Below are 15,454 nucleotides of genomic sequence, written 5' to 3'. Positions count from 1 at the left end.
GGCCCAAAATGGAGTCTAAAATAATTAAACAAATAATATAATAAAATAGTATTGTATAAGGTTATTGTATAAGCAAAGGTTCAGATAACTGATCACAAAAAGCTATAATTAGTTCTGGATGCACCCTGTTGATACCAGGGGCCTCATGTAAAACGCCGTTCGCAGAATTCACACTAAAACATGGCATACAGACAAAAGTGAAAATATGTGTACACACATAAAAATTCAGATGCACAAAACCGTGCATAAGCCAACTTCTATGCACTTCAGCACCATAAATCCTGTTCAGGGTGAAAAGGAAAGCACGACCACGTGCCTGCCGCCCTACCCTGACTCCTCAAAGAATTATGTCCTTTTGAATATACAAATCAATACAAAAAGCCCATTACATTCACCGTTTAGTGAAAAGAGAATGGCAAAAGCACAGAAAAAAAAACTTCAGCAAATACGAAGTGGAGGCAAGGAAAAATGTACTATTTGTTGGCTTATATTTGTTATAAGCAACAAAAAAAAAAGCGGTGGAGTGATACAGCATGGCAGAGACACTTAAAAGTTCAAGTTCAGAAAGTCGTTCAGTGCCCGAAATAAAAAAGAAGTGGTCAGATGTCGAAGTCGAGGTGAAAAGACAAGTCGTAGCCCACCGTCAGAGTGTCATACGGAAGTATATTAGGGAACAGAGAAAAGAAAAAAAAAATTAGAGACACAGTGAAGAGAAGAAAGGTCGAAATGTAGACTTTAATCTCAAAATTTCCACTTTAATCTTGCAGTTTATTTTGTCATTAAAGAATGGCGCAAACTGTTACCTTTCCTGCCAGTCTCGGGGTGACGCAGGGGAGCTTCTCCTTCCTCGTGTCCAGTGGTGTGAAGCTCCAGGGCCAGAGCGACGTGCTCTGAGGTAAAACCCTTTCCCTGAGTTCCCTTGTCCTAATTTACAGCAGGGAGTGACACACAAGGCTTGAAGGCTTCAAAGTTAACTTTATTAAATACTTATTAGGTGCTTGTTTCAACTTAACAGAAACCAACACTAAGAGAGAGTCCCACCACAAGCCAAAAACCAAACGCCAACCACTCCTAATCTCCATCTATATTCAAAACTCCACCCCTCAAACACCGACAACTCCACCCACATCCCACATTCAGTATGATCGGGATGTCAGGCTGCTATTTTAAGCTCTCATCCCAACGCTACCCCCACTGCTGGATGGTGATTAACAGCACCATTCCAGCACTAAGAAAAAAAAACATAACCCAAGTAACATATTTATAGATTCCTATATTGCATAACTTTCCCCTCTCTGCAACAGAGTACATTTCAACATATGAACATAAGAAAAATAACAAGAACAAGTTTTCACAGAACAGTTGTCAATTTAGTTCAATGGGCCACCCATTCACCAAGTTTGTCTCGTGGTCTCCTTATTCTTCTGGGTCTCACAGTGGGTAGTGGGTTTAAAAGAGAGTTGAAGATACTCTCTTCCATGCTTTGCTGCTCAGCACTAACCCCACTAGTAGGGTGCCTATCTTCATTTGTGGAACAGAAGGTGGCTTTCAGAGGGGGCTGATTTGGAATTAATGTGCTCCAAGTCTTGTTATTATCAAGGTCCACGTCCCTCTCATTTCCTCCTTCCAAGGTAGGATTCCTAAACAGCACTGATAAATCAAAATCTTTTTCAGCAAGGTCTGTATCAAGGCTAGGTGGTAGTATTTCAGCAGGCTTCCATGTTTCCGCACTTTGAAAGACCCAGCCATTATCTAATGAGGTGCGGGGGTGGTACGGTTTCAATTTGTCATGATGTACTACCTTCCACTTTGTCTTTGGGCCTTTCTGGATGCGATACACCAGATCATCTAAATGACTGAGAACAAAATATGGTCCTTCATAAGATGGCAAGAACTTCCTCACTTTATTCTTTACTCTTTGGGTTCCCTTCACCAAATGCCAGACGGCATCCCCAATCTTGTATTGAACCTTACAGACGCTCTTATCATATTATTTCTTAGCACAAACTACAGACTGTCCGAGGGCATCCCTTACAATTTGATATGCAAGCTCCAATCTTTCTCGGAGCTGAATCACATGTTGTGGAAGGGTTTGATTGTGATCATAGTTTAAGGGCAAGCCAGCAACAATGTCAATAAGTTCCGTTACTTCTCGTCCATGTAACTTCATATTGGGTGTAAAACCAGTCAAACTGTGTTTTGTGGCTCGGTAAGCCATTACGGCGTACGAGGTTCCAGTCCCAGTGGCATCGCTTAGCTGTAGTAGCAAGAATTTTCTGCAAAGTAGCATTAAATCTGTCTACTTGGCCTTCTGATTGGGGTCGGAATGGAGTAGTATGTGTCTTCTCAATTCCTAACAACCCACACTTCCGTTGGAATACCTCAGATTCAAAATTGGAACCCTGGTCACTGTGTAGACTGTATGGCACTCCATAACGGCACACTCATTCTGCGTTAAATACTTCAGCAACTGTAGTAGCTTGTTCATTTGGTAGGGAGTAAGCTTCAACCCACTTAGTAAAATTATCCTGTACTACCAGAATATAACAATTGTACCTTGCAGTCTCATTCAGGGGGCCCATCAAATTAAGGGCCACTCTTTCCATGGGTGCTCCAACCCGAACAGTCCCATTGGTGCTTGAGGCCACTTTGAAGGTAGTGACTTAGCCTGCACAGTTGGTACATGTGCAATACCAGGGTGCTACGTCTTCCCGCATTTGGGACCAATAATATCTGGCCTGCAAACGCGCTAAAGTTTGTTCCACTCCAAAGTGACCCCCAACTGGGCCATCGTGCATTTGCTTCAGCACCTCTGTACGAAGCTCATGGGGCAAAACAATCTAGGGATAGAACACTATATATATATGTAAATAAGAGATGGAGAAGGGAGTTAAATGCGGTAATAGTTAGGGATACCAATTTCTGACAGACATCTGCATGACAAGCATTGTGTGGTAGCACATACAAATAGGAAGGGCCAGGATAAAATGATCTGCAAAAAGAAGGGCATGGGGTGGATTCCCAGGTAATTCATGACAGCAAGAGGTGTGTAACAGCTTAATGACCTTGATCCAGTGGAATGGAGGTCAAGTCAACTATAGTTTTTTTTCTGCATTATGAGCTGTTGAAGTCTAAAATGTTGTTTCACTAATTCATAACAGCCTGTATCTAAATGTTTTTATTCCATTGCTGATCCTGGCAGAAGTACAAGGTTACATAGCCTTTGAATTAATCAGTTTGTAATCCAGAAGAGGTTAGCAGCTGAAGAGGTCAGGGGTGTCACAGAGTAAATTAAGTTAATACCTAAGGACCTGCCACTCGAGTAGTGCCAGGCACAGCCCATTATGACACTATGGAGCAGATCCAGGACATATTGTGAAATGACTCTACTGGTCTGAGAAAGTTTGGGAATTCCCCATGAAAAACTGTTGACTGCAATCTATTCCAAGATAAAGCAGCATAAGTCAGGTCAGATAAGGTTGGGGAGCATGTGCTGGTACATTACATGGCCACACCCACCACACAATGAAACAGTTCGGGATCCCAGTTTGCAACCCCCCAGCCAGACACACAGTCCAGTCTCATCCCTTGGAAATGACAATCTATCTGCCGCAGCCAGGTGTTACATGGGTGCCCCCTTGGTCTGGTCCAGCTGCTCAGGTCCTCAACAATGAGGATGCTGTGAGCCAGATCACCCACTGAGAATCGCACCACATGGCAATAGTGCCATAAGTGATGCTCCCTCACAATGCAGGTTTGGGACTAGGAGTCTAAACAACAACAATAATATTTATTTGTATAGCACATTTTCATACAAATGGTGTAGCTCAAAGTGCTTTATAGGATGAAGAAAGAGAAAAAAAAGACAAAATATAAAAATAAAATTAGGCAACACTAATTAACATAGGATAAAAGTAAGGTCAGATGGCCAAGGAGGACAGAAAAAAAAACTCCAGACAGCTGGAGAAAAAAAAATCTGCAGGGGTTCCAGGCCACGAGACCGCCCAGCCCCCTCTACGCATTCTACCTAACATAAATGATCTCAATCAGTCCTCATGGTTTTCAGGCTTCACATGGAAGTATTAGATGATGATGGTCATGTAGACCTCTGGCCTTCAATCTTTCAATGTCAGGACTGCATGGTTCTTTAATCGGGTGGTGATGGCACAGATCGCCACCACAGAAAACTGGAAAAACAACAGCAGAGAAAGTAGGGGTTAGTATGGATTTTGGAGCCATGAAAAAAAAAGATAATTAATTGCTGTGGTGGATGGCCGGGGCTCATACCTGGCCGGGAAGCCCCTTCTGTACATGATCTGGGGAAACAACCATGGACGGCACGACATCTTCCCCGGAACACTTGGTGGCAGCCCCCCTGGGTTGCATCGGGGCCACAGGCATGGGATTTCGGGTCTCAGCCCTGTTGGGCTCCCACCACCAGGGGGAGCTGCATGGCCTCCTGAGCCCACATAGGTGGTTCTTCCACCACACCCAGAAGTGCAGCCGGATGCAGGTCATCAAACACCTGGAGCACTTCCGGGTGGGCAATAAAGGGATCCAGCAACCACCACTCGAGGAGCCAGAGTCAGGATGAAGGGGACAAAGTTGCCAGAGAGGAGTGGAGGATTCAAAGAAGAATAGATTTGTGTGTGCATTTGTGTTGTGCTTGAGGGGACTGTGTTGCGTCTTTGTGTGTGGGGAAGACGTAGCCCACAGACAAAGAAAATAGAATTTTATTTATTTTACGTGTGCCTCTGGTGTCAGTCTGTGTCGGGTTGGCGCTCATATAGCGCCTTTATCACAATGCATATAAAGAATATCAGGGTTAAACTAAAATGAACTTTTTAACAGTTTTTTAAAATGCTCCACCGTATTAGACTGGCGAATTTCTATTGGTAAGCTATTCCGGATTTTAGGTGCATAACAGCAGAAGGTTGCCTCACCACTTCTTTTAAGTTTAGCTCTTGGAATTATAAGCAGACACTCATTTGAAGATCTAAGGTTACAATTTGGAGTGTAAGGTGAAAGGCATTCTGAAATATAGGATGGAGCAAGATTATTTAAGGTTTTGTAAACCATAAACAGTATTTTAAAGTCAATTCTAAATGGCACGGGTAACCAACTTAGTGACATCAAAACTGGAAAGATGTGCTCGGATTTTCTTTTCTAGTGCATTCTGCACTAGTTGCAATTGATTGATGTCTTTTTTGGGTAGTCCTGAGAGGAGTGTGTTACAGTAATCTATCCATCCATCCATCCATTATCCAACCCGCTATATCCCAACTACAGGGTCATGGGGGTCTGCTGGAGCCAATCCCAGCCAACACAGGGCGCAAGGCAGGAAACAAACCCCGGGCAAGGCGCCAGCCCACTGCAGTACAGTAATCTAGCCAACTGAAAACAAAAACTAATTTATCAGCATCTTGCAAAGTTATAAGAGATCTAACTTTTGCTATATTTCTTAAGTGAAAAAATGCTGTCCTAATAATCTGATTAATATGTGATTTAACATTTAGGTCAGATTCAATAATTACCCCTAAATTCCTTACCTCTGTCTTGACTTTTAAGCCTAATGGATCAAGTTTGTTTCTAATACCCTAATTGCATAAATTTTCTTCTTATTTAGTTTGAGAAAATTGCTACTCATCCATTCAGAAACACAGGTAAGACATTGTGTTAGTGAACTAAGAGAGGTCATCAGGCACTATTGATAAATACAGTTGTGTGTCATCAGCATAGCTGTGGTAGCTAATGTTATACCTTGAGATAATCTGACCTAATGGAAGCATGTAGATCGAAAAGAGCAGTGGACCCAGGATAGATCCTTGTGGAACGCCATATAGAATATCATTTGTCTTTGAAGTATAATTACCACAACTAACAAAGAATTTTCTACCTGCCAAGAAAGACTGAAACCAATTTAAGACACTGCCAGAGAGGCCTACCCATTGACTAAGGCAATTTCTAAGAATATTGTGATCAACGGTATCAAAAGCATCACTCTGATCTAAGAGGATGAGAACAGATAAATGGCCTCTGTCTGCATTTAATAATAAATCGATTTTCCTATCACTAATAAGATCGTTGATGAAAAAGTCTTGTTGGTTCATGCTCTAACATTTAATAAGGCCATATTTAAGGTCTCTGGAAGAGCAGAACTAAATTGTAGGAGCGTTATGGGTATTCAAGGGGATATTAAGTTATTTGTATTAGCGCCACTTTGTGCGTATTTTTTATTTAATCTATAGTCTGTTTTTATAGTTTTAATAAATTGCTCATCTAGAGGTGATTAAATTATTCCCATTTATGCCATACTGTGTAGATTTTTTACATGAATTGAGGTTAGTTATTAGAGTATTGATACAGTGCACTGTTAAGGAAGAATCGCTACAGAATCAGGTCCTAGCAAGGCATTATGGAAAAGTTGAGAGTAAAAATACAGAGTCAAGAGAGACAGTTTACCTTAGAGATGTTTTCAGAGAGGACCCGGGCGCCAAATCTATTAGGATGCAGACCATCCCGCTTGAAGAAATTCGGGCGCTACAATAAGAGGTCCCAGTTGTCCACGAACCTGATGTTTTGTTCCTTGCAGAAGCCTTTTAACCAGATGTTTAATGCCAGCAGACGACTGTAGTACTCATTCGATCTTCTAACCAAAGGTAAGGGACCCGAGATGAAGATTGTTGCAGCCGGGGTCCTCTCCTTCATGGCTTTAATAAGTGCTGTGAAGTCTGGCTTGAGAATCTCCGACTGTCGGTATCTCACATCGTTTACCCTGGCATGTATTACAGTGGATTCCACTGCCCTGTTCTTGTGCCTCTCAAAGACTCTTCTCATAATATCTTGAACATGAGCACTGAGAAAACAAGAAACAAAAGATTTCTGTTTAGGGCAAGAAATGTTTAGGTGTCGTACGATTGAATCTCCAATCACAAATACATCACCCAGGGTTGAAGGCAAAGTGGGGGAGCGGAGAGGGTCGAACTGGTTCCGGGTAGAGATGCTTGCTTGGGCCGACGGAGGTCATCTAGTCTTAACCCCCCACCTGCATAGCTGAAACAGGCCAAGTTCATCATTGCTCCAATGAGGCATGGGGGTAAAACTCACTTGACCTTGAAAGTGAGCGGCATGGTGTGGAGTCGAGCTTACTGAAACGCGATTTGCTGTGACATTTTTAGATGTTGGGGAGGATTATTTCAGTAGACAAGCCTTCAGATCCCTCAGGTGCCACCGTCGAGACAGGAGTTTCTGGATCTGGTTATCGGGGGCCTGGAGTTCTACAACATGCTCCATTTCACCGTTGGCCATTGTTTGCTTCCGATTCTGCTTTGTGCCCTAGGAAAGAAAGAGAGACAGAGAAAACGTAGCAGCTAAAGACTTGGACCTTTGTCCTTTTGCAGAGATATTGGGAGCATCACACACCACTTTCCATCGATCTCATAACCCCCCAATGTTGTCTGAGTCCGTCTACTGACTTCATAGGAAGAGTCACCAGAGACATGAATGTCACTGCCAAGATAAGTAAACCTCTCAACATTCTTTCCGCAGACAAACACACTGCCGATGGCTGTGCCCTAGAACTCATGAAAGGCTTGGATCTTGTCTTTTTCTGATAGCATCACTTTTTTATACATTTTATTATTGATTTAATTTTATTATGTTAATTATTTTTTTTAATAAAGTCTTTCAGAGTGAAGTAGATGCTTTATAAATAAAATCTGCTACTGTATTTAAATAGGACTCCTGGCAGGCATGACTAAGATAATCAGGTGTGAAAATGAATCAATAGAAAATAATGTATCATAATTATGATTATAATAATCACCACTGTCTCTCTCTCCCTTGTTGTAGCTCCTGTGCACTTACCCCAGTGCTCCTTTTAAAGGACAGCAAGATCAAGTGAGCTCTGCATTGGCCCCAATTAATTGTGTTTGCCAAGGCAGCTTTTGAGCAGCAAAGATGGCCTTCTAGAAGTGCTCAATTCCTGTAATTAGAACAGAGAGCTGTCAAACAGTACCCTGTTTTGCCCCCTGTGAAATTATACAATAAAAGACAAGAGAGGTATGTAAAGATTTTTGAATTGTAATTAAGCACTCACTGTACAGAGGCAAATTATCTGTACAGTGACAGCAAGTCTTTTATCCATCTCTTACATGCACACAGACTTGCAAGAGAACATCCTGACAATTGCACATAATTATCTCCTCTTCTAGAATCCCATGTGTGGCTATTTTTTCTACTTTATGGTAGCTAGTCAGCCCAGAAAATACTAATGGCTATGTAATGCCCAGATGGATTTAAGTAGGAGTGGGATCTTGGATTTATGGATTTTTGGGATCTGAGAAACCATAAAATTTGTGTGAACATGAATAGGCTAACAGTTAGAAGTAGACCAGATGGGAAATGCTTCTCAGAGGTTAAGTGGGCCCAGAAGTGCAGGAGAAAAGAAATAGAGACCTTATTAGAGAAGGTAGCCATCTGGAATAAGAGGGTAAATAGGGTATGCCCTTTAAGATGAAACTAGCATGACACCAGCCTCATTGTCTATCCACTGTAGCAGGCAGGTAGACTAAACAAGTACACTTTTGGGTCTTTGGCCCTTAATATTCTTTATAGGTTTATAGTGAATTTTCTGTCCCATAACATGGCCCACTGGATACTATGTGACTCAACCCTCAAAAGGCAGACCATTGTGGTTTATAAATAACCATAAGTAGACTAATTATCAAAGTCTTTTCAGTGGTAGAGTCACTGCAAAAATGATGAGAACATAGGGCAAAGACCTGCCAGAGAAATTAATGGAGAAGAGGCTCTTCAGTAGGGGGGTTCTGGGGGTGTTACAAAATGATGGGGTATACAGACACTATTTAATCAGAAAATTTTGTAGAAGAAGCAGAATAGGGGAATTGTCATGTGTGAAATGACACACTATCAATTGTATTTGAATTAATCCCTAGATTCCTGTAGAAGCATATAATAAGAACATATTCAGACTTCTTAAACATGTGGGAGACCCTTTAAATGAAATCTATTGAGCAGGGGTGCAGAAGGACAGCTAAGGGTGGCTACAGAGTACTACAACCCTGACTTTAGGACTTTATGAGAATATACAATAAGTAATGAAATGATTGCCTGTTAGGAGAGAGTTATTTGCTTGTATTTGACATGGACAAATAAATAATTAACCAATTCAGCTAGTAATGAAGCAGTTCTGTCATCATGTCAAATGGAGATAGCAATATACCGATTAAAGATAAGGAAACCAGGAAAAGACAGAAAGGACATTTTGATGAAATATTGAAAGGAGAATAGAATGGAGATACCAGAAAAGGTACAACTGTACAAAGGCTCTAAAACTGAAATTCAATTAAGTAGAAAAACAAACAAAAGCTCTAGGATCATCAGAAATGACAACAGAGATGACAGTGAGGCATTAATGTCATGGTGGTAAAATGGGGAAGACGGAATGAGATGATTGCATAAAATAATTAATGATTTCTGAAGATAGATAGATAGATAGATAGATAGATAGATAGATAGATAGATAGATAGATAGATAGATAGATAGATAGATAGATAGATAGATAGATAGATAGATAGATAGATAGCACTTTGTCTCCGAGGAGATATTTACCCTTTCTACTGATGCTCAATGAATAGGTCTCTCTATTATAATAAAAAAATCCTTTGATGAGACGAGACTTTTTAGCATGGGACGAGATGTGACTTTTTCAGAGAGATACTTTGTGCCAAGAGATTTAACCACGCCTGGGGCTGGAAATAAAATACAAAGAACAGATGACAAAATAGAACGCCGTAAAGAATTCAAAAATGTTGGAGTGATACACATGTAGAACAGGTTAGAGATAATGAAAGTACTAAAATTCGAAAGTCTCAAAAAAATTATAGTAAAGATCGCATTAACACAAACAGATGGAAATTATTACTTGGTGAAATAATGGAACAGCGAAAAGAGATCGAATATATTGTTCGGATTTAAACTTTAAGTTGGAGACTTGTAGATCGTCTAATTTGTGTTGCCATCAGGGAAAAGTAGTGTTTCTTCCCAATGAAGAAGCGTATCCACAAGAATGAAAAGATGTTGATTGGTTAACTGCTTTGTTGATTGGTGAAAGTGAAATCCACATACGTGAGGTGCAGAGACACGAAGTGGCTGGCACATAGCACAGGCCGGGGGGTTGGCGAGCAAAGCTAACACCCCCTACTACGTAATAAATAAATAATGTTATGACAAACAACATCAAAAACCAATCAAGAACCCCACCTCAAATGAGAATAATTAAAAAAGAAAGGAAAACTTCTAACTTGTCTAAAGGTAAAGAAAGCAGTCATAGTCACAATGGGGCATTACAAAAGCATATTACGTTTGGGATAAAGCAGCCCCAGTACCATTCATTCCTTGGCAAAAACTACAGTATTCAGTGTTAGTGTTTCAGAAAAAAGATGTGCAGCATTGTTCATATTGTGACTCAATTTTGTTTTCATTATTTCCTTTGGTACTACCTCCTGTGGGTCGAGAGTGTGTGCCATAGCTGAGGCTGCCTTTTTAATTAACATATTAATTCAAGTATTGAAAAGTATCAAAAGAAAGTGAGATAGAGATAATATTTAAGTGCAAGGGAGATATCTTAAACTGCAGTAATTATAGATGAATAAAGCTCTTGGAAGTAGTGCTAAAGATCAATGAACAAGTAATTGAAAGAAGAATGAGACAGAATGTGCAGATCAGTTTGGCTTTATGCCAGGAAAGAGCAAAAGAGATAGCATTTTCATCATTAGACATATACAAGAAACTATATTTAAGGGGAACAGAACAAGATACTGGTTGTTTGTTGATTTAGAGGAGGCATTTGATAAAATACTAAAAACTGATGTACTGGAGTTTAAGAAAAAAAAATGTTTGCATGATAAAATCTATGTGTAATGGCTCAGAAACCATTGTTAGGACATGCTGAGATCATAGTAAGCAATTCAAAATAATATTGGCTTATTTTTAAGTCCAATGATATTTATAATAGCAATGGATGTAACCACTGAAGATTTTAGGAAAGGTGCATCTTTGAATATTCAGAGAAGAAACTTTGAAGAAATTGTAAGAAGCCTTCATCAGATGGCATTAAGGAGCTTGAGGCAAAAAGAATAAGAATAGACACATGGAAGGCAAAATGGTAGTTTGCAATAAAACAAACTGGCAGGTTAGCATTATGGAGAAATCTGGCATTATACTGAAACAAGTAGACGCTGTTAAATACCTAGGATCCATTAAAACAGCAAGTGGAGAATGTGACAAAGATATAAAATCAAGAGTCTAAGCTAGTTGGAATAAATGGAGGTAAATTTACCAGTGACATGTGACATGAACTTGACAAGTTAAGGTATATAAAGTCATGATGCTGTATGGATCTGAAGCATTAACAATGGGGAGATGTGAAGAATGGCTGCCAGAAAAAGAAGAGATGACAATGCTGAAGTGGACATGTAATGTAAGTGTGAGAGAAAGAAAGAGAAATTAAGATACTAGAAAGAAAGTAAGTGTAGCAGGCATAATAGATAACGTCAGAGGGAATAGACTGAGGTAACTCACACATTCATGGAGAACAGATAAAAAAGGTATGCCAACGTGGATATGAAATGCTGAAAGTATTGGAATTAGATGTAAGAAGACCATGAGCATGGCATAGGAAGACATGGCAGAACCAGATAGACTTTTGGATTAGGACTACAGACTATGACCAGAGACTGCAGAAGATAAAAATATTTGGAATTGGAGGATCCATGTGGCTGATCCTGAGAAGGGAATAACAGCCTGATGAGGTGGGAGGGAGAGGAAGAGGGGAGAGGGGAGAGAGCGAGAAAGTCAGGTCAGTATTTTCTATTTGTCATGCACAGGTTAATTTTGATATTTTTACTAAGACCAAAACACTTAAAACCAAACAAGAATTCTAAACAAGAAAAGATCTTCCTAAATAGACTTTTCTTATTTTTTTAGTGCTAATCTCTTGTGAATCTTACCTGTTTTTTCACAAAGCTCATATGCTTGCTCATTGCAAGCATCCATCTTATATGTCATGACCCCTAAAAATGTTACAGGTCAAATTACAGATGCATCACACACCTAGCAACTAAGTGTTATCATAATGACCAGACACACAAAATCGTGGTGCTTTTGAAATATTCAGAAACAAAAAATGGCAGAACCTATGAAAACACAAACCTATATAATGGTGCAATGATAATTTAACAGAAAGAATAACAAAAATAATATTGTTAAAAATGGAAACAAAACTGAACAAAAATGATTTTAACCAATTCTTAACTGCTTTAGGCTCCCTATCAGGGCCAATGTGTGGAGTGAAGCGATGAGGTGATAGCCTGATACGACACTTGTGCAACATTTTAATGCAACAGTATTTATTTTTTTATTTATCCAGTAATAATTCTGTAGTAGTGGCCAGGAACATTTGACATCCTTATTCAGCTACTTCCACTTTGAAAGGTAACTTTTACCTATAGCTCAATTATCCTAGTTGCAGGAGAGCAGGGGCCTCATGCATAACGTGTGCGTAAAATTCACACTAAAACATGGCATAAGGACAAAAGCGGAAATGTGTGTACGCACAAAAAAATCCGGATGCATAAATCTTTGCGTTTGCGTTTGCCAACTTTTCCAAGTGGAGGCAAGGAAAAACGTACTATTTATTGGTTTAAACAGTAAACAACAAAAGGAAGTTGATCGAGTGACACAGAGTGTTGGAGAAACTAGAAAGCTCAAGTTCACAAAGTCACACAGTGCCCAAAATAAAAAAGAAGGTGTCAGATATCAAAGTTGCCATGAAAAGGCGAGTTGTAGCCCACCGTCTGAGTGTCATATGAAAGCTTATTATGGTACAGAGAAAAGAAAAAAAATAGGGACACATTGGGAAAAAAGCTCGAAATTTCAACTTTAATCACTTTTGTCATTAAAGTAGAACATCATAAACTTCATCTTAAAATCATTTAATTTACTAGTTTCTCAAATCCCATCGTGACTAAAGTAGCATGTTAAATGCTTTGTTTTGTATATGTTTTTCTATGTGCTCTATGTGTGTGAATCACTACATGCTTCTTAAACGGGCTTTCTCTACCTCCGGCAGGACACAGAATCCATTACATTCGTGATATTACAGCTCTCTGAATAATTAAAATACTGAGATGTATACTTGATATCATTAAACATGGGAACACGGTGGCGCAGTGATTGTTCATGCCTCACGCAAGATGCTTGCTGCGTCGTGCGTGACCTTTGAAGAAATAATTTATTGCAGCAGTACTGTCTCTTTCAAACGTACTAACCCGCATATTCCTGTCCTTCCTTTTTTTTCTCCAAATACCCAATCACCACACAGTCAGCGCTGTGTTAGATGTAAAGCCATCTGTAAGCTGAGAACGCAGATTCTTCAAAACTTTTAAGGAACATGGAAATATCTTCGTAGTACATGTTTAATTATTCTATCCATCTATCCTTCTAGTTTTGCATCAGCCCCAGCATGAATAGAGCGCGAGGCAGGAACAATCCATGAACGGAGCGCCAGCTCCTTGCTAGCACTGCGACTCCGTGTCCTCACATGTTTAATTATTAACAATATAGATTATTTAAATGAAGTTAAAGTTTTATCTGTATAATGTAATAAACATATTTTGCTGCATTTCATCTTAAAAATGATATCGTTTATAAAGTGGCTCAGGTTGTGCAATATTATAACTGTATCACAAGTTTACAGTGAGGTAATTGTACTTATAAGTACAAACAGTTCTACAAGGAGCACTTGATGGACTGATTGATTGCGTTTATAGTTCTTGGGATGAAACTGTTTCTGAACCACGAGGGCTGTACAGGAAAGGCTGTGAACAATTTGCCGCATGAGAGCAGTTCAAATAGGCAGCTTGGCTAAGACAGCATGTGCTAGATGCTGTATACCGATAATTCTCTTTCCAATCAGCTGCTGTAGATCTGTGATTCCACACTCAGATACAGTGATATAAATACTCTGAGTGGTTCAGTGAGAGTAATATGGAAAAAGATGATCTACTGTGGCAACCCCTAACAGGAGCAGCTGAAAGAAGAAAAAGGTGCAGTGAGAGTAGCAACGCTAAAGCAGCTATGGTATTTGGAATACTTTGGCTATTCCGTGGACTATTATATTGTTACAGGTTAATTACAATCAGATACCTTAAACTAATAAACAATATGCGGTTAATTTCAGTGTATATGATAAAGCCGTGTCAGGGATGTGGATCTAAAAATGAAAGGGAAACCACACTTGAACAAAAGCACCGCTTTGACTCTGGTTGCCGCCAGTTTGCAAAACCAAGCGGAGAACTTGCGTACGCCAGGATTTTAACTAGCGTAAAAATGTGTGTGGCTTTACGCCAAGTTTAGATTTTATACATCGCGATTTGAGCGTGGAAGTGGGAGTACTCAACATTATTGTGCGTACGCACCGTTTATACATGAGGCCCCAGGACTGTAGATTGGCAACAAACTTGGTGTGTGGACACACATTAAAAATGCTCTATACTCTGAGCTACAACAGTGGGCTATAAAGCATCATATGACCAGCTATAATGTTTTTCTGTTGCTAAGTGCTTCTAGATCTGGTACAGTCATTTGTTAAAAGATTCCTGATGGATATTTTTGTTGTGGACCAGTTTATACCAATGCCATGTGAAAAAGCATAACGTTACTAAAAAATGAAAGTTAATACAACTGTATTACAAAAAATGAGAGTTAAACACATTTAACTGTAGGAACTGCATACACATACACTGCCTTAAAAAATTGCAAGAAATATATTTATTTTAGGGTGGCACGGTGGTGCAGTGGTAGCGCTGCTGTCTCGCAGTTAGGAGACCGGGTTCGCTTCCCGGGTCCTCCCTGCATGGAGTTTGCATGTTCTCCCCGTATCTGCGTGGGTTTCCTCCTACAGTCCAAAGACATGCAGGTTAGGTGGATTGGCAATTCTAAATTGGCCCTAGTGTGTGCTTGGTGTGTGGATGTGTTTGTGTGTGTCCTGCGGTGTGTTGGCACCCTGCCTGGGATTGGTTCCTGCCTTGTGCCCTGTGTTGGCTGGGATTGGCTCCAGCAGACCCCCATGACCCTGTGTTCGGATTCAGCGGGTTGGAAAATGGATGGATGGATATTTATTTTAAAAGGTTCACATTTTGCAGAATGCAACGTACATCATGACCTTCAGAGAATCAATATGCTATCTGTACATGGTTCTGACATTAATTTCTCTTATTTTCACATATCATATTGTGTATGTGCTGATTGTGTCATTTTGTAAAACATTTTTTAATTTCTGGAATTGTACCTGGTCACAGGTACAATGTCTATTAAATGTCTCTCAAGCTTTAACCCTCCGAGTGGAATTGAAGAGTCGCATAGTGTGGG

The sequence above is a fragment of the Erpetoichthys calabaricus genome, chromosome 12 (genome assembly GCF_900747795.2).
Source record: "Erpetoichthys calabaricus chromosome 12, fErpCal1.3, whole genome shotgun sequence".
Taxonomy (NCBI): Eukaryota; Metazoa; Chordata; class Cladistia; order Polypteriformes; family Polypteridae; genus Erpetoichthys; species Erpetoichthys calabaricus.
The sequence above is the reverse complement of the archived record's forward strand: the minus strand, read 5'-3'. Positions refer to the sequence as shown.